The sequence below is a fragment of the Pongo abelii genome, chromosome 16 (genome assembly GCF_028885655.2).
Source record: "Pongo abelii isolate AG06213 chromosome 16, NHGRI_mPonAbe1-v2.0_pri, whole genome shotgun sequence".
Classification (NCBI taxonomy): Eukaryota; Metazoa; Chordata; class Mammalia; order Primates; family Hominidae; genus Pongo; species Pongo abelii.
Genome location: NC_072001.2, coordinates 47,606,976 through 47,625,167, shown reverse-complemented (window position 1 = coordinate 47,625,167; position 18,192 = coordinate 47,606,976). Strand labels below are relative to the sequence as shown.

At 39.6% G+C, this 18,192-nt stretch overlaps 1 protein-coding gene across 4 annotated transcripts in view; it reads left to right on the top strand.

Annotated features, from left to right (window-relative positions):
• The window catches only part of PATL2 (PAT1 homolog 2), a 45,531-nt gene that overhangs the window by 5,242 nt on the left and 22,097 nt on the right, over window positions 1-18,192 (top strand). The window contains exon 3 of one of the 4 annotated variants that reach the window (XM_063716639.1): window positions 8,692-9,334. The exons of the other annotated variants lie outside the window; for them this stretch is intronic. The gene's annotated coding sequence lies outside the window, so the exon portion shown is untranslated. The remainder of the gene's footprint in view (window positions 1-8,691; window positions 9,335-18,192) is intronic. 4 annotated transcript variants of the gene reach the window in all.

Sequence of the window (18,192 nt, the reverse complement as noted above, 5' to 3'; positions counted from 1 at the left end):
TAAAAATACAAAAATAGCTGGGCGTGGTGGCGGGCGCTTGTAATCCCAGCTATTCGGGAGGCTGAGGCAGGAGAATTGCTTAAACTTGGGAGGCGGAGATTCAGTGAGCCAAGATCACACCACTGCCCTCCAGTCTGGGCAACTAAGCAAGACTCTGTCTTAAAAAAAAAAAAAAAAAAAAAAACTGTTTTGAGGAAACTCAAAGAAATTAAAGCTAACACAGAGAAAGAATTCAGAATCCTATCATATAACTTTAACAAAGAGATTGAAATAACTAAAAAGAATCAAGCAAAAATTATGGAGTTGAAAAATGAAACTGACATACATACACAAGGGTGCATCAGAGTCTCTTACCAGTAGAACTGATCAAGCAGAAGAAAGAATTAGTGAGCTTGAAGACAGGCAATTTGAAAATATAATCAGAAGAGACAAAAGAAAAAAGAATAAAAAAGAATGAAGCATGCCTACAAGATCTAGAAAATAGCCTCAAAAGGGTAAATTTAAGAGTTATTGGCTGCAGCCAGGTGTGGTGGCTCACGCCTGTAATCCCAGCATTTTGGGAGGCCGAGGTGGGCAGATCACGAGGTCAGGAGTTCAAGAGCAGCCTCGCCAACGTCATGAAACCCTGCCTCAACTAAAATACAAAAAATAGCTGGGCATGGCAGCGGGTGCCTTTAATCCCAGCTACTCTGGAGGCTGAGGCAGGAGAATTGCTTGAACCTGGGAGGTGGAGGCTGCAGTGAACCAAGATCACAGCACTGCACTCCAGCCTGGGCAACAAAGTGAGACTCTGTCTCAAAAAGAAAAAAAAAAAAGAGTTATTGGCCTTAAAGAGGAGATAGAGAGATAGATGGGGTAGAAAGTTTATTCAAAGTGATAGTAACAAAGACCTTCCCAAACCTAGGGAAAGATATCAATATTCAAGTATATGAAGGTTATAGAACACCAAACAAATTCAACCCAAAGAAGATTACCTCAAAACATCTAATAAACAAACTCCCAAGGTCAAGAATACAGAAAGGATCCTAAAAGCAGCAACAGAAAATAAACAAATAACATACCATGGAGCTCCAGTATGTCTGGCAGCAGACTTTCCAGTGGAAACCTTGCAGGCCAGGGAAGATTAACATGGCATATTTAAAGTGCTGAAGGAAAAAATATTTTATCCTAGAATAGTGTATCTGGTGAAAATATCCTTGAAATATGAAGGAGAAATAAAGACTTTCCTAGACAAACAAAAGTTGCGGGATTTCATCAACACCAGACCTGTCCTACAAGAAATGATGAAGGGAATTCTTTAATCTGAAAGAAAAGGACATTAATGAGCAATGAAAAATAATCTGAAGGTGTAAAACTCACTGGTAATTGGAAGTACACAGAAAAAAAACAGAATATTATAACACTGTAATCATGGTATGTAAACTGCTCATATCTTGAGTGGAAAGACCAAAAGGTGAACCAGTCAAAACTAATAACTATAACAACTTTTCAAGACATAGACAGTACAATATGACACAAACACAAACACCAAAGAATTAAAAAGCATGAGGACAAAGTTAAAATGTAGAGTTTTTATTAATTTTTTCTTTGCTTCTTTATTTATGTAATCAGTGGTAAGTTTTCGTTGGTTTAAAATAATGGATTATGTTGTGAATATTCCAAAAATAATAAAATAAATAATGGGTTATAAAATATTAAATACAAGCCTTATGGTAACCTGAAATAAAAAAGCATACAACAGGGGCCAGGGGTGGTGGCTCCCACTTGTAATCCTAGCACTTTGGGAGGCCAAAGCAGGCCTTTGGCTTGAGCTCAGGAGTTTGAAACCAGCCTGGAAAACACAGTGAAAGTGCTGTCTCTACAAAAGTGCTTGTCTCTACCAAAAAAAAAAATTAGCCAGACATAGTGGCACTCACCTGTGGTCCCAACTACTTGGGAGGCTGAGATGGGCAGATCACTTGAGCCTGAAAGGCAGAGGTTGCAGTGAGCCAAGATCGCACCACTGCACTCCAGCCTGGGTGACCAAGAGAGACCCCCATCTCAAAAAAAGTCCCCAAAACAACATACAACAGATACACAAAAAATAAAAAGCAAGAAATTTTTAAATACTACCAGAGAAAATCACCTTCACAGAAAGGAAGACAGGAACGAAAGAAGGAGGGAACAGAGGACCACAAAACAACTAGAAAACAAATAACAAAATGGCAAGAGTAAGTCCTTACTTATCAATAATAACATTGAATCTAAATGGACTAAACTCTAAACTCTCCATTCAAAAGACATAGAGTGGCTGAATGGATTTAAAAAAAAAAACAAAAAACAAGACCTGGTGATTTGTTGCCTACAAGGAGCACACTTCACCCATAAAGACACACATAGACTAAAACAAAGGGATAGAAAAATATATTCCATTCCAGTGGAAACCAAAAAGGATCATGAATAGCTATGCTTACATCAGATAGAATAGATTTCAAGACAAAAACTATAAAAAGAGACAAAGAAGGTCATTATATAATGAAAAGAGGTTAATTCGGCAAGAGTATATAACAATTGTAAAAATATATGCACTCCAACTGGAGCACCCAGATATATAAAGTAAATATTATTAGAGCTAAAGAGAGAGATAGGCCCCAATACAATAATAGCTGGAGACTTCAACACCCCACTTTCAGCATTGGACAGATCATCCAGACTGAAAATCAACAAAGAAACATCAGACTTAATCTGCACTATAGATCAAATGGCTCTAATAGATTTTTTTTTTTTTTTGAGATACAGTCTTGCTCTGTTGCCCAGGCTGGAGTGCAGTGGCGAGATCTCAGCTCACTGCAAGCACCACCTCCCAGGTTCACACCATTCTCCTGCCTCAGCCTCCCGAGTAGCTGGGACTACAGGTGCCCACTACCATGCCTGGCTAATTTTTTTGTATTTTTGGTACAGATGGGGTTTCTCCATGTTAGTCAGGATGGTCTTGATCTCCTGACCTTGTGATCCACCTGCCTTGGTCTCCCAAAGTGCTGGAGTTACAGGCGTGAGCCACCGTGCCCGGCCAGATCTAATAGATATTTACAGAACATTTTATCCAATGGCTACAGAATAACCATTCTTCTCCTCAGCACATGGATCATTCTCAAGGATAGACCATACGTTAGACCACAAAATAAGTCTTAAAAAATTGAAATTATATCAAATATCTTCTCTGACCACAATGGAAAAAACTAGAAATCAATAACAAGAGGAACGTTTGAAACTATACAAATACATGGAAATTAAAAAGTATGCTCCTAAATGACTGTGGGTCAACAAAGAAATTAAGAAGGAAATTTTTTAAATTCTGGAAACAAATGATAATGTAAACACAACATACCAAAACCTATGGGATACAGAGAAGGCAGTAATAAGAAGAAAGTTTATAGCCATAAGCACCTACATTAAAAAAAGAAAAGAAAAACTTCAAATAAACAACATAATGATGCATTTCAAAGAACTAGAAAAGCAAGAGCAAGCCAAACCCAAAATTATTAGAAGAAAAGAAATAATAAAGATGAGAGCAAAAATAAATGAAATTGAAATGAAGGAAACAATAGAAAAGATCAACAAAAAGAAAAGTTGTTTTTTTAAAGACAAAAATCAACAATCCTTTAGCCAGACTCACTAAGAAAAAAAGGAGAGGAGACTCATATAAATAAAATCAGAGATGAAAAAGGAGACATTACAACCAATATCACAGAAATTCAGAGGATCATTAGAGGCTACTATGAGCAACTACATGCCAATAAATTGGAAAACCTAGAAGAAATGGATAAATTCCTAGACAGATACAACCTACCAAGATTGAACCTTGAAGAAATCCAAAACCAGAACAGACCAATAACAAGTAATAAATGAAAGCCCAGGACTCTATGTCTTCACTGCTAAATGTTACTAAACATATGAAGAAGAACTAATACCAACTGATATAGTTTCATATTTGTCCCTACCCAAATCTCATGTTGAATTGTAAACCCTAGTATTGGAGGTGGGGCCTGGTGATAGGTGTTTGGATCATGGGGCAGATCCCTCATGGCTTGGTGCTGTCCTTGCAATAGTGAGTGCATTCTTGAGAGATCTGGTTGTTGGTAAAATGTGACACCTCCCCCCACCACCTCTTGCTCCAAATCTTACCATGTGAAGTGCCTGGCACCCTTCTGCCATGAGTAAAAGCTCCCTGAGTTCTCCCCAGTAGCTGAGCAGATGCCAGCACCATGTTTGTACAGCCTACAGAACCATAAGCCAATTAAAACTCTTTTCTTTGTAAATTGCCCAGCCTCAGGTATTTCTCTTTTTTTTTTTTTTATTTTTTTGAGACACGGTCTCACTCTGTCACCCAGGCTGGAGGGCAGTGGTGCAATCTCAGCTCACTGCAACCTCCACCCACCGGGTTCAAGCAATTCTCATGCCTCAGCTTCCTGAGTAGCTGAAAGAACAGGCGTGTACCACCACACCCAGCTAATTTTCATATTTTTAGTAGAGATGGGGTTTCACCATGTTAGCCAGGCTGGTCTCAAACTCCTGGCCTCAAGTGATCTGCCTGCCTCAGCCTCCCAAAGTGCTGGGATTACAGGCATGAGCCACCATGCCCAGCCTCAGTTATTTCTTTATAGCAATGCAAGAAAGACCCAAAACACCAACCCTACTCAAACTATTCTGAAAAGTAGAGGAGGAGGGAGTATTTTCAAACTCACCTACGTGGCCAGTATTACCTTGATGCCAAAACTAGACAGACACATAAAAAAAAAAAAAACTACAGGCAAATATCCCTGATGCAAAAATCCTCAGCAACATACTAGCACACTGAATTCAACAACACATTAAAGTGTTATTCATCTCATCTGCAGTATCTTTCCAATGGAAAAAAAAAATCATTCATCATGACCAAGTGGGATTTATCCCAGAGATGCAAGGATGGTTCAACATACACAAATCAATCAATGTGATATATAATATCAACAGAATGAAGGGCAAAAACCATATGATCATTTCAACTGATGCTGAAAAAACAGTTGATAAAATTCAACATCCCTTCATGATAAAACCCCCCCAAAAACTGGACATAGAAGGAACATACCTCAACACAGTAAAAGCTATATGACAAACCCACAGCTAGTATCATAGTGAATTAGGGGAAAACCTAAAGCCTTTTCTCAAAGATCTGGAACATGACAAAGATGCCCACTTTCACCACTATTATTCAAAATAGTACTGGAAGTCCTAGCTAGAGCAATCAGACAAGAGAAAGAAATAAAGAGCATCCAAACTGGAAAGGAAGAAGTCAAATTATCCTTATTTGCGGATGATATGATCTTATATTTGAAAAAAACCTAAAGATCTGCCAAAAAACTATTAGAACTGATAAACAAATTCAGTAAAGTTGGAGGATACAAAGTCAACATACAGGCCAGGCATGGTGGCTCACGGCTGTAATCCCAGCACTTTGGGAGGCCAAGGTGGGTGGATCACTTGAGGTCAGGAGTTCAAGACCAGTGTGGCCAATGTGGTGAAACCCCATCTCTGCTAAAAATACAAAAATTAGCCAGGTGTGGTGATGCATACCTGTAGTCTCAGCTACTAGGGAGGCTGAGGCAGGAGAATCACTTGAACCCAGGAGGTGGAGGCTGCAGTGAACCAAGATGGCACCACTGCACTCCAGCCTAGGTGACAAAGTGAAGCTCCATCTAAAAAAAAAAAAAGAAAATCAACATATAATCATTTATTTTACAAATAATATTAAATTTAAATACCTAATATTAAATACCTCCTTAACCAAGAAGTAAAAGATCTCTACAATGATAACTATAAAACACTGATGAAAGAAATTGAAGAGGACACAAAAAAATGGAAAGATATTCCATGTTCATGGATTGGGAGACTCAATATGTTAAAATATCTATACTACCTAAAGCAATCTACAGATTCAATGTAAACCCTATCAAAATACCAATTACATTCTTCACAGAAATGGCAAAAACAATCCTAAAATTTATATGGAACCACAAAAGGCCCAGAACAGCCAAAACTATCTTGAGCAAAAAGAACAAAACTGGAAGCATCACATTATCTGACTTCAAATTATACTACAAAGCTGCATAACCAAAAGAGCATGATACTGGCATAAAAACAGACACATAAACCAATGAAACAGAATAGAGAACCAAGAAACAAATCCATACATCTACAGTAAACTTATTTTCAACAAAGTTGTCAAAAACCTACATTGGAGAAAGGACACTCTCTTCAATAAATGGTGCTGGGAAAACTGAATATCCATATGCAGAAGAATGAAACTAGACCACTATCTCTCACCATATACAAAAATCAAATAAAAATGGAATAAAGACTTAAATCTGGCTGGGCATGGTGGCTCACAGCTGTAATCCTGGCACTTTGGGAGGCCAAGGTGGGTGGATCACTTGACCAGGAGTTTGAGACCAGCCTGGCCAACATGGTAAAACGCTGTCTCTACTAAAAATACAAAAAATTAGCTGGGCATGTTGATGCACACCTGTAATCCCAGCTACTCAAGAGACTGGGGCACAGGAATCACTTTAAGCTGGGAGGTGGAGGTTGTAGTGAGCTGAGACCACTGCACTCTAGCCTGGGTGACACAGTGAGACCCTGTCTCAAAAAGAATATAAAAATACTTAAATCTAAGACCTCAAGCTATGAAACTGCTAAAAGAAAACATTGGGGAAACTCTCCAGGACATTAGACCGGGCAAAAATTTCTTGAGTAATACCCTTAAAGGCTTCTGTACAGCAAAAGAAACAATCAACAAAGAGAAGAGACGGCCTACAGAATGGGAGGAAATATTTACAAACAAATCCATCTTACAAGGATTAATAACAAAAATATAAAATGAGCTCAAACAACTCTACAGGAAAAAAATCTACTAATCCAATTTTAAAAATGGGCAAAAGATCTGAATAGGCTTTTCTCAAAAGAAGGCATACAAATGGCAAACAGGTATCTGAGAAGGTGCTCACCATCATTGATCATCAGACAAATGCAAATCAAAACTACAATGAGATATCACCTCACCCTCATTAAAACGGCTTTTATCCAAAAGACAGACAATAACGAATGCTGGTGAGGATGTGGAGAAAAGGGGAACCCTCATACATTGTTGGTGGGAATGGAAATTAGTATAGCCAGTATGGAGAAAAGCTTGGCGGTCCCTCAAAAAACTAAAAATACAGCAACCATATGATCCAGCAATCCTACTCCTAGGTATATACTCAAAAGAAAGAAAATCAGTATATCAAAGAGATATCTGTATTTTCATGTTTATTGCAGCACTATTCAAAATAGTCAAGATTTGGAAGCAACCTAAGTGTCCATCAACAGATGAATGGATAAAGAAAATGTGGTACACATACACAATGGAGTGTGTTTGGCCATAATAAAGGTGAATTCTTGTCATTTGCAACAATATGGATGGAACTGGAGGTCATTATGTTAAGTAAAGTAAGCCTGGCATAGAAAGACAAGCTTTGTGTGTTCTTTGTGGGAGCTAAAAATTACAGCAACTGAATTCATGGAAATAGAGAGTAGAATAATGGTTATCAGAGGCTGGGAAGAGTAGTTGGGGAAGGGAGAAGGAGAAATGGTTAATGGATACAAAAATATAATTAGAATGAATAAGATCTGGTATTTGATAGCACAACAGGGTGACTAGTGTCAACAATTTATTGTATAGTAAAAATAACTAAAATAGTATAATTAGATTATTTGTAACAAAGAAAGGATAAATGCTTGGGGTAAGGGATACACCATTTTCCCTGATGTGATTATTATACCTGTATCAAAATATCTCATACACTTCATGTATATATATACACACACACCCATTATGTACCCATGAAAATTAAAAATAAAATTAAAATTAAAACTAAAAAAATTTAAAGACAGAAAATAAAAATTAAAAAATTAAACAAAATGACCAAGCCAGGCATGGTGGTACGCACCTGTAGTCCCAGCTACTTAGGAGGCTGAAGCAGAAGGATCACTTGAGCCCATGAGTTCGTGACCAGCCTGGGCAACATAGCAAGAGCCCCATCTCAGTTTTTTAAAATAATAATAATAATAAAAAGTGGGAAAGCTGCTGACCCAAACTACACAACAATCTAGAAGGTAGGTGTTATTTCCTTTACAGATAAGGAGACTGAGATGCAGAGAGGTAAGATACTTCCCATGATTTCACTGAGCTGGGATTCAAATCTTGGTCTAGTGGATTCCAAAGGCCTCAATCTTTCCGCTAGAAAATAACTCTGGGCACTTTCTGAGAAGGGATCCATAAGAAGTAATTGGGAGGCTTTGGAGACCAGGGCAAGAATAGAAGCAAATGAGAAGGTGAGGGGGATGTAGCTATAGAGCAACCAGCACCAAGATATGAAGCAAATGAGAAGGTGAGGGGAAGTAGATACACAGGAGCCAGCACCAAGATGTGTAATATTATTTTTTTAACTGACATTTACTTTTTTCTGTTTATAAAAATAATATATGCACATGATGGACAATTGGAACATACTAAAAACTATAAAGAAGAAAATTAAGGTTGGTTCAAGTACAGTGGTATTTACAACTAATTCATCACAGTCACAGATTTCTTTGTTCCTTCTCCACTTCCACTGCTTCACTTGATTGGTCAAAAAGGAGAAGAAGGAAGAAGAAGGAGGGAGAAGAAGGAGCAAGCAGGAAGAAGAAACAAGAAAAGGGAGGAGGAGGAAGAGGAAAAGGAAGAAGGAGGCAGAGGAGGAGAAAAAGAAGAAAGGAGGAGGAGGAGGAAGGGGAAGAGGAAGAGAGAGGAGGAGGAGAAGAAAGAGGAGGAGGAGGAGGAGGAGGAGATAGTTAAAACAAAACCATTGTTAAATGGTATAATTTAAGGAGTTTGAAGATTGCTACCTGCTCCAAAGTACCTCCTGGTTAAATCTGTTTTGGAACTCAAAATCCTCAATCTTATGTGTTAATTCTATTAAATTCAGCAAATTTTGGTTGAGTGCAGGCTTTGCGGCAAATGTAAGTACTTCTAAGGAATTCAAAGCAGAAGACGCCAGACCCTGCCCACCAGGAGATTCCAATCTGTAATTAAAATCAGCCCAATAATTAATTTGTGAGCAGCTACCTAAGATGTTCAGCCTGACTGACTTTTGAGATTTGAGAGCTGTTGCATAATGGGCAACAGGCCCCCAAAAAAATAGAACACAAAGAGGGAGATTTTTTTTTTTTTAATTGGCAGTTACTAAGTCAGACACCATACCTTGGAGGGGGAAAAAAAATCTCCCAGGATCCATATGAGGTGAGTACTATTATCTTTATTTGGGGGAGAATGAAAGGAAAGACAAAAGTTGGGAATTGAAGTATCCAGTAGGCAGAGAACCTGTCCCACAGGCTTGTGTGTAGCCATCTCAGTCTATCAGATGCCAAATTTGTTTTTACTGGGAAAATTATATAAACTTGATGTAAAAAAATCAAGTAGTACAGAAATATAAAAATCCTAATTTCTCCCAAATCCTCTCCCAGTAATAACCATAGTTTTAAATGTATTATTCATCCTTAATTATAAGCCCATTAAAAGCATAAAAGGAATCAGAGGTAGCATCACCTGTCAGCTTGGATGGATTAGGTAAATGTTGAAGCCAAAATCTCTTAATTGTGTGGGAGTAGTAGGACAGACCCAGAATTTTCCCTGGGGAAGATTATACCCAGTTACTAAATTACTGGCACAGCCTCCTTTAGGAATGTTTTCCCTTGTAGGTACAGTACTTGGCTCTTCATCTCAGTTCCTACTTAAAACTGCAGAATTCTAACTTGGATATTTTCTATCTTGCCTTGGATTCCATGAAGCACTATTAAAAAATCAACATTCTCCTCCAAATATTGTTTTTCCCTTTTGACAAATGCTTCTCAGCCATAGCTTCCCACTTTCCAGCTTGTGGAGCTGACACTTGCCTCTGACCAGTTAGTGTGGGGTCCTTTCTGGCTGCCCCCTGACACTGTTAGACCTGCTTCCAATCAGGTGCTCTCTACTCTCTGGTGGTTTGGATCTTTCTGAACTCTTCCCCTAAAACAACTGTGAGGAAACAAGGAAGAATTATTTGGTAAAGAATCAGAAGTTTAAAACAAAATAAACAGCACAAAATGGTGAGAGATGTGTCCACAGATCCATCATAGACACAGAAGGAGCAGGCAAGGCCACAGGAGTAAACAGAACTTGGTGGGCTTGTGACTGTTTTTGTTTTGAGTTTAGGAGTGGAGGCTTAATAGGCAAAAGAAAGAGAAAGGAGAACAGCTGTCTCTCTAGTGACAGAGAGGGAACTTCTGAGGAAAAGTCCGGCCTGCAGCCGGTGCCCTGGATTTTATAGTCAGGCTTTAGGAGGCAGTGTCTGATTTACGTAGGGCTCATAGATTGGTTCCATCAGGTATGACATTTACGGAGGTGAGGGGAAGGCTGGCCATCCCACCCTAATCTTATTATGCAAATGAACTTTCCCCTTGGCCAGCGCCATCTTGTCTGCTCCTTACTGTACAAGTGGCTGACAAAGAGAAGGGAAGATGGAGCCGCCATCTTGAACATGATTGGCTCAACTGCAGGCATCTATGTCTGCAGCTCAATTTTACAGGCTGCTCTTTGTTAGAAAGGAAAATAATTTGGGGCTGCTTTTCATTAAAAGGAAAACTTCTGTACCCTAATTAATTTCTTCTTAACTCCTGTATCATTCCCCCCTCTGGAGTGGTAACCCTAACTGCTTTTTTTTTTTTTTTTTTTTTTTTGAGACGGAGTCTCGCTGTGTTGCCAGGCTGGAGTGCAATGGTGCAATCTTGGCTCACTGCAACCTCCACCTCCCGGGTTCAAGTGATTCTTCTGCCTCAGCTTCCCGAGTAGCTGGGACAACAGGCATGTGCCACCACGCCCAGCTAATTTTTTTGTATTTTTAGTAGAGACCGGGTTTCACCATGTTGGCCAGGATGGTGTCCCTAACTGCTTTTAGGGGGTGGTGGACGATGACTCTTTCTGGCTACTTCATGCTGAAAAGGGGTGTTGTGTGGGTAACAGCAGCTAAGGCTCCTCCTGGGGTTGATCTAAGGGTCCTCGGAACAAAGGCATGTCCATGCGTGGTTCTGTCTGCGGCACCATTTGGAGTTTGATTGGTGTCAGCCATTCCAATGGGTCGTAACAGTGGTTTGCCTCCACCAGATGTTGCCATCCCTTTTTGTTTCTTCAAGTTGCAGATCATCACTTGATTCATAGGAACAAGCAGGGTTAGTCTAAAATGTAGGCAAAAGCTTGTAAGTTTCCTTGACTCATTTTGATGAATGCCGTACTTTGGTATCCTGGATGAGGTCCTCAGTAAGAAGTGGCTATGTTGACTGGGGTAAATACCCAGGGTTTGTCGTCTCATGCCAGGAAAATGTAGGAGACAGACACACACAAGGAGTTTAGGAGCGGAAGTTTAATAGGCAAAAGAAAGAGAAAGGAAAACGGCTCTTTCTCTAGTGAGAGAGAGGGGACTTCCGAAAGGAAAAAGCTGTGACTGTTTTTATTTCATGATTTCTTATCATCATTACTATTATTGTTTTAACTGTGGATCAACTTGCCACAAATGAGTTTGCTAAAAGACAATTTATCATATGTCAAATTAGCCAAAAATCTATTTATCTAATGACCACTGACAGCAAAACCTGAGGTGGGACTGCCCCTCTGCTCATCCAACGTTCTGCAAGTGTGAGTGGGGGAGGTGGGTTCCACCATCTATCCCCAGAATCCAGGCCATGACAGGCGGGAGGTGGCTCAGTCAGTATATAACTCAGAGTTTAGTAGGGGGAAGGGAAGGTTCCACAAAATTGGGATTATTTTATATGTATATTCATTGAATTTGCTTATCTTAATTTAATAAAATATTGATATTTTCCATGTCACTTGATACAGAACTGGCTTCTAATTATTGACATTTTTAGGCTGGGTGTGGTGGATCATGCCTGTAATCCCAGCACCATGGGAGGCCGAGGCTGGCAGATCACCTGAGGTCAGGAGTTTGAGACCAGACTGGCCAACATGGAGAAACCCTGTCTCTACTAAAAATACAAAAAATATTACCCGGGCATGGTGGCACATGCCTGTAATTCCACCTAATTGGGAGGCTGAGGCAGGAAAACCACTTGAAGTGCGATTGAAGTGAGCCAAGGTTGCAGTGAGCCGAGATCACGCCATTGCACTCCAGCGTGGGAGAGAGAGGGAGACTCTGTCTCAAAAAAAAAAAAAAAAAGAAAACATTTTTTGGACTTTTCTCTATATCATGCCTTGTGGTAGGCAGAATAATGCCCCAGAACCTGCAGAAACATTACTTTACATGGTATAAGGGATTTTGCAGATGTAATTAAAGTTAAGGACCTTTAAAAAAGGAGATTATCAGGAATTATTTGGGTATGCCCAGTGTAATCACAGGGATCCTTTAAAGCAGAGAACTTTTCCTGATGGTAGTCAGAGGGAGATGTGACTGCAGAAGAATGGTCAGAGATGCCACAAGCTGGCTTCGAAGATGAAGGAAGAGGCCATGAATCAAGGGATGCAGGTGGCCTCTAGAAGGTGGAAAAGCCAAAGACATGGGTTCTCCCATAGACACTCCAGAAAGGAATGCTTCTCTGCTGCCACCTTGATTTTTAGCCCCATGAAATTTGTGTTGGACTTCTGAGCTACAGAAATACAAGATGATAAACTCTTCTTAAGCCACCAAGTTTTTGGAAATTTGTTACAGCAGCAATAGAAAATTAGTTCTTCCCCTTTTTTCAGAATCATGGACATTTTGGCCTTGGTTTCCAGGAGCTTAGTTCAGTATAAATATTTGCCTTTTCCAAGTCAAGTTTACCTCTTGGTTAACTAGGCTCTGGCTACACAGAGCATTCTGAGCACACTCATGTTGGAGGCAGGTTATCATCAGCTCCATAGCTGAGGAAGGTAGGAGTTTTGCCAAAGCCTGGCTTGGTTAGGAGCCCTGGTCTTCCCCTCCTATCACTGCCACAAACCGAGCTGAGTTAGCCCCAGTGATGTGGGCCCAGCACATCACATGAGAATCACAGGCCAGAGTCCTGGCAGTGCTGCCATTTCTGGGCCATTTCTCAGATGCCACGCTCCAAACGGGCCAGACCACTCCTGCTCTACCTGCTGTTGCCAGTGTTGAAGAAGAACAAGAGTAAGAGGAGGGGCCTCCAGCCCCCAAGACAAAGATATCCCAAAGTTTTGGCTTTCTTCTTCTTAGCCTGGCCTAAATGCCTCTACAACCTGGCCCCAACCTATCCATCTCATCTCAGTGTTCACCATAGTCGTTCAAGGATTCTTTACTGAGTGCCTGCTAGCTCCTCGGCACTGGGGAAAGTTCCTCCTCTGGTAAGCTCATAGGCTCTGGTTATAGGCTATAAACAGATTATGATACAGGAAATTAGCCCTATCAGGAGGAGCCTGCAGAAGACCTTAGTATCAAGGTAAAGAATGTGAACTTTATCCTTTAGACTGTGATTCAGGTGCCAACAGAGCTGGGGTTTTTTGTTGTTGTTGTTGTTCGTTTTTGTCTTTGGGGTATTTTTTGTTTGCTATTTTATAAGCCTTATCCACATAGCTTTATTTTTTCTAATTATAAAATTCATGGCCATTATGAAAACTTCAGACAACAGGTAAGGATAAAGATAAACATTTAAATTACCTGTTATTCTATAAACCAAAGATAACCACTGCTAATGCATTGTTTATTCTTTCTCTATTTATATACAGATATGAATATGAATATATATGTTTGCAAAGATGCAATCATTGTGCAGAGATTTCTCTGCAAACTGCTTTTTATTTAACCATTTATCATGGACAGTGTATCTATTTCTATAATAATAGAGATCTATATTGTTTTTTCATGTGTTCACAGTATTTCATTGTATAAAACATGCCATACATTTTTATCTAATCCTGTATCGAAGATGTTCGCAGTTTTTCCCTATTATAATTCAGCCTACACACTGTGAAACTGCCTCCAGAGTCTTTGTACCAGGTTATCCTCCCTCTATAAAATAAGGAAGATACTTATCTCCCCACACTCTTCCCCTAGCTGGTCATTATCATCAATTGTATCTCCTTGTTTTACTTTGTATCTTATTTATTTATCTATTTATTTGAGACAGAGTCTCTTTATGTTGCCTAGGCTGGCCTTGTCTTAGCCTCCTGAGTAGATGGCATTACAGGTATGTGCCACCATGTCCAGGTTTACTTTATATTATTTTTTAATTTTATTCATTTATTTTTTGAGACAGAGTCTCACTCTGTGGCTTAGGCTGGAGTGCAGTGGTGCTGTGATCTGAACTCACTGCAACCTCCACCTCCCGGGTTCAAGCAATTCTTGTGCCTCAGCCTCCCAAGTAGCTGGGATTACAGGAACATGCCACCACACTCAGATAACTGTTGTATTTTTAGTAGAGATGGGTTTTTGCTATGTTGGTGAGGCTGATCTCGAACTCCTGACCTCAAGTGATCCGCCTGCCTTGGCCTCCGAAAGTACTGGGATTACAGGCATGAGCCACCATGCCTGGCCACAATCTGTTTTAAAAGTTTCTCCTGCCTAGAAGTTTCTCTGTAAGTGTAGCAGTTATAGATTAATCACAGAAAATCTTTTTATGTTACATTATAAATCATCGGACAATTACCTATTATGGATTGAACATAGGTTTGGTAGACAAAATCTCAACTTTTCTCTGTCTGTATGTGCACCTTTCCTGTAATGTAAATAGAAGCATGGTTTTGAAAAACAATAACATTTTTGAGTTTTTTATAACCAAATATATTTTAACATAAAATATCAGTAAAAAAATAGTAGTTTTATACACTTAGCCTATATTTCCCAAAGCTCATATTTATATAATTAATTAAAATATAAATTTAAATTATTATTTAAATCAGGACAATTTTTCTATTTCAAAAAGTAAAAAGCATGGTCAAAGATTTCTCAGTCTCCATAAGGACACAGACATTCTGTGTTAACAGACATTTGCACTTAACTAAAGTAAAGGATTTTCAAAGTAAATGTCAGAGAAAATAGCAAACTTATTTTTATGTTATCTGTCAACAGCATTATGTTAATTTTGACATGGTTACTGATTGGATAATATGTGATAACAAGCAGTTGTGAAGAAGTTATTGCTAAAAAGATCTGAGCTTAACATAAATATCTCTTTTTCTGAACTCTTAACATCTTCAGAAACAACAAAAATAATTTTTACCCATAAGGTTTTTTTAATGACTTTCAAAGGTAAATTTAAGATTACCAGATAAAAATAAAGGCATGGTGGCTCAGGACTGTAATCCCAGCACTTTGGGAGGCCAAGGTGGGAGGATCACTTGCGCTCAGGAGTTCAAGACCAGACTAGACAACATTGTGAGACGCTGTTTCTACCAAAAAAAAAAAAAAAAAAAAAAAAAGCCTGGCATGGTGGTGTGTGCCTGCGGTCCCAGCTATTCAGGAAGCTGAGGTGGGAGGATCACTTGAGCCCAGGAGGTGGAGGCTGCAGTGAGCTGTGACTGTGCCATTGCCCTCCAGCCTTGGCAACACAGTGAGACCCAGTCTCAAAAAAAAAAAAAAAATTATTTAGACTTTATTTGTGGTTTTATATTTGCCACTCAGCAATCTTAAATTTTTGTGTAGACAAATTTGTCAGCCACCCTTCATAGCCTATGGATTTGGGGTGATAGTTAGAAGGTCCCTCTTTACATTTAGAAAACACTCACTTTTTTTTGAGACGGAGTTTCACTCTTGTTGCCCAGGCTGGAGTGCAATGGCGCTGTCTCAGCTCATGGCAACCTCTGCCTCCCATGTTCAAGTGATTCTCCTGCCTCAGCCTCCCGAGTAGCTGGGATTACAGGCATGCACCACCATGCCTGGCTAATTTTGTGTTTTTAGTAGAGATGGGGTTTCTCCATGTTGGTCAGGCTAGTCTCGAACTCCTGACCTCAGGTGATCCGCCCACCTCGGCCTCCCAAAGTGCTGGGATTACAGGCGTGAGACACCATGCTTGGCCAACATTCATATATTTTCTTTTAGTATTTTTGAGATTTTCTTTTTATTACTATACTTTAAGTTCTGGGGTACATGTGCAGAACGTGCAGGTTTGTTACATAGGTATACACGTGCCATGGTGGTTTGCTGCACCCATCAACCAGTCATCTACATTAGGTATTTCTCCTAATGCTATCCCTCCCCTAGTCCCCCACCCCACAACAGGCCCTGGTGTGTGATGTTCCCCTCCCTGTGTCCATGTGTTCTCATTGTTCAACTCCCACTTATGAGTGAGAACATGCAGTATTTGGTTTTCTGTTCTTGTGTTAGTTTGCTGAGAATGATGGTTTCCAGCTTCATCCATGTCTCTGCAAAGGACATGAACTCATCCTTTTTAATGGCTGCATAGTATTCCATGGTGTATATGTGCCACATTTTCTTTATCCAGGCTATTATTAATGGGCATTTGGGTTGGTTCCAAGTCTTTGCTATTGTGAACGGTGCTGCAGTAAACATACCTGTGCATGTGTCTTTATAGCAGCATGATTTATAATCCTTTGGATGTATACCCAGTAATGGGACTGTTGGGTCAAATGGTATTTCTGGTTCTAGATCCTTGAGGAATCACCACACTGTCTTCTACAATGGTTGAACTAATTTACGCTTCCACCAACAGTGTAAAAGCATTCTTATTTCTCCACATCCTCCCAGCATTTGTTGTTTCCTGACTTTTTAATGATCACCATTCTAACTGGCATGAGATGGTATCTCATTGTGGTTTTGATTTGCATTTCTCTAATGACCAGTGATGATGAGCTTTTTTCATATGTTTGTTGGCTGCATAAATGTCTTCTTTTGAGAAGTGTTTGTTCATATCCTTTGCCCACTTTTTGATGTGGTTGTTTGCTTTTTTCGTGTACATTTGTTTAAGTTCTTTGTAGATTCTGGATATTAGCCCTTTGTCAGATGGATAGATTGCAAACATTTTCTCCCATTCTGTAGGTTGCCCATTCACTCTGATGACAGTTTCTTTTGCTGTGCAGAAGCTCTTTAGTTTAATTAGATCCCATTTGTCAATTTTGGCTTTTGTTGCCATTGCTTGTGTTGTTTTAGTCATGAAGTCTTTGCCCACTCCTATGTCCTGAATGGTATTGCCTAGGTTTTCTTCTAGGGTTTTTATGGTTTTCAATCTTATGTTTAAGTCTTTAGTCCATCTTGAGTTAATTTTTGTATAAAGTGTAAGGAAGGGGTCCAGTTTCAGTTTTCTGCATATGGATAGCTAGTCTTCCCAACACCATTCATTAAATAGGGAATCCTTTCCCCCACTGCTTGTTTTTGTCAGGTTTGTCAAAGATCAGATGGTTGTAGATGTGTGGTGTTATTTCTGAGGCCTCTGTTCAGTTCCATTGGCCTATATATCTGTTTTGATACCAGTACCATGCTGTTCTGGTTACTGTAGCCTTATAGTATAGTTTGAAGTCAGGTAGCATGGTGCCTCCAGCTTTGTTTGTTTGTTTGTTTTTGCTTAGGATTCTCTTGGCTATGCAGGCTCTTTTTTGGTTCCATATGAAATTTAAAGTAGTTTTTTCTAATTCTGTGAAGAAAGTAAATGGTAGCTTCATGGGGATAGCATTTTTTTTATTATTATTATTTAGCTAGTTAGTTTTTTTTTTTGAGACGGAGTCTCGCTCTGTCACCCAGGCTGGAGTGCAGTGGCATGATCTTGGCTCACTGCAAGCTCTGCCTCCCAGGTTCACGCCATTCTCCTGCCTCAGCCTCCCAAGTAGCTGGGGCTGCAGGCACCTGCCACCATGCCTGGCTAATTTTTTGTATTTTTAGTAGAGATGGGGCTTCACTGTGTTACCCAGGATGGTCTCGATCTCCTGACCTCGTGATCCGCCCGCCTCAGCCTCCTAAAGTGCTGGGATAGCAGAGAATCTATAAATTACTTTGGCCATTTTCACGATATTAATTCTTCCTATCCATGAGCATGGAATGATTTTCCATTTGTTTGTGTCCTCTCTTATTTCCTTGAGGAGTGGTTTGTAGTTCTCCTTGAAGAGGTCCTTCACATCCCTTGTAAGTTGGATTCCTAGGTACTTAATTCTCTTTGTAGCAATTGTGA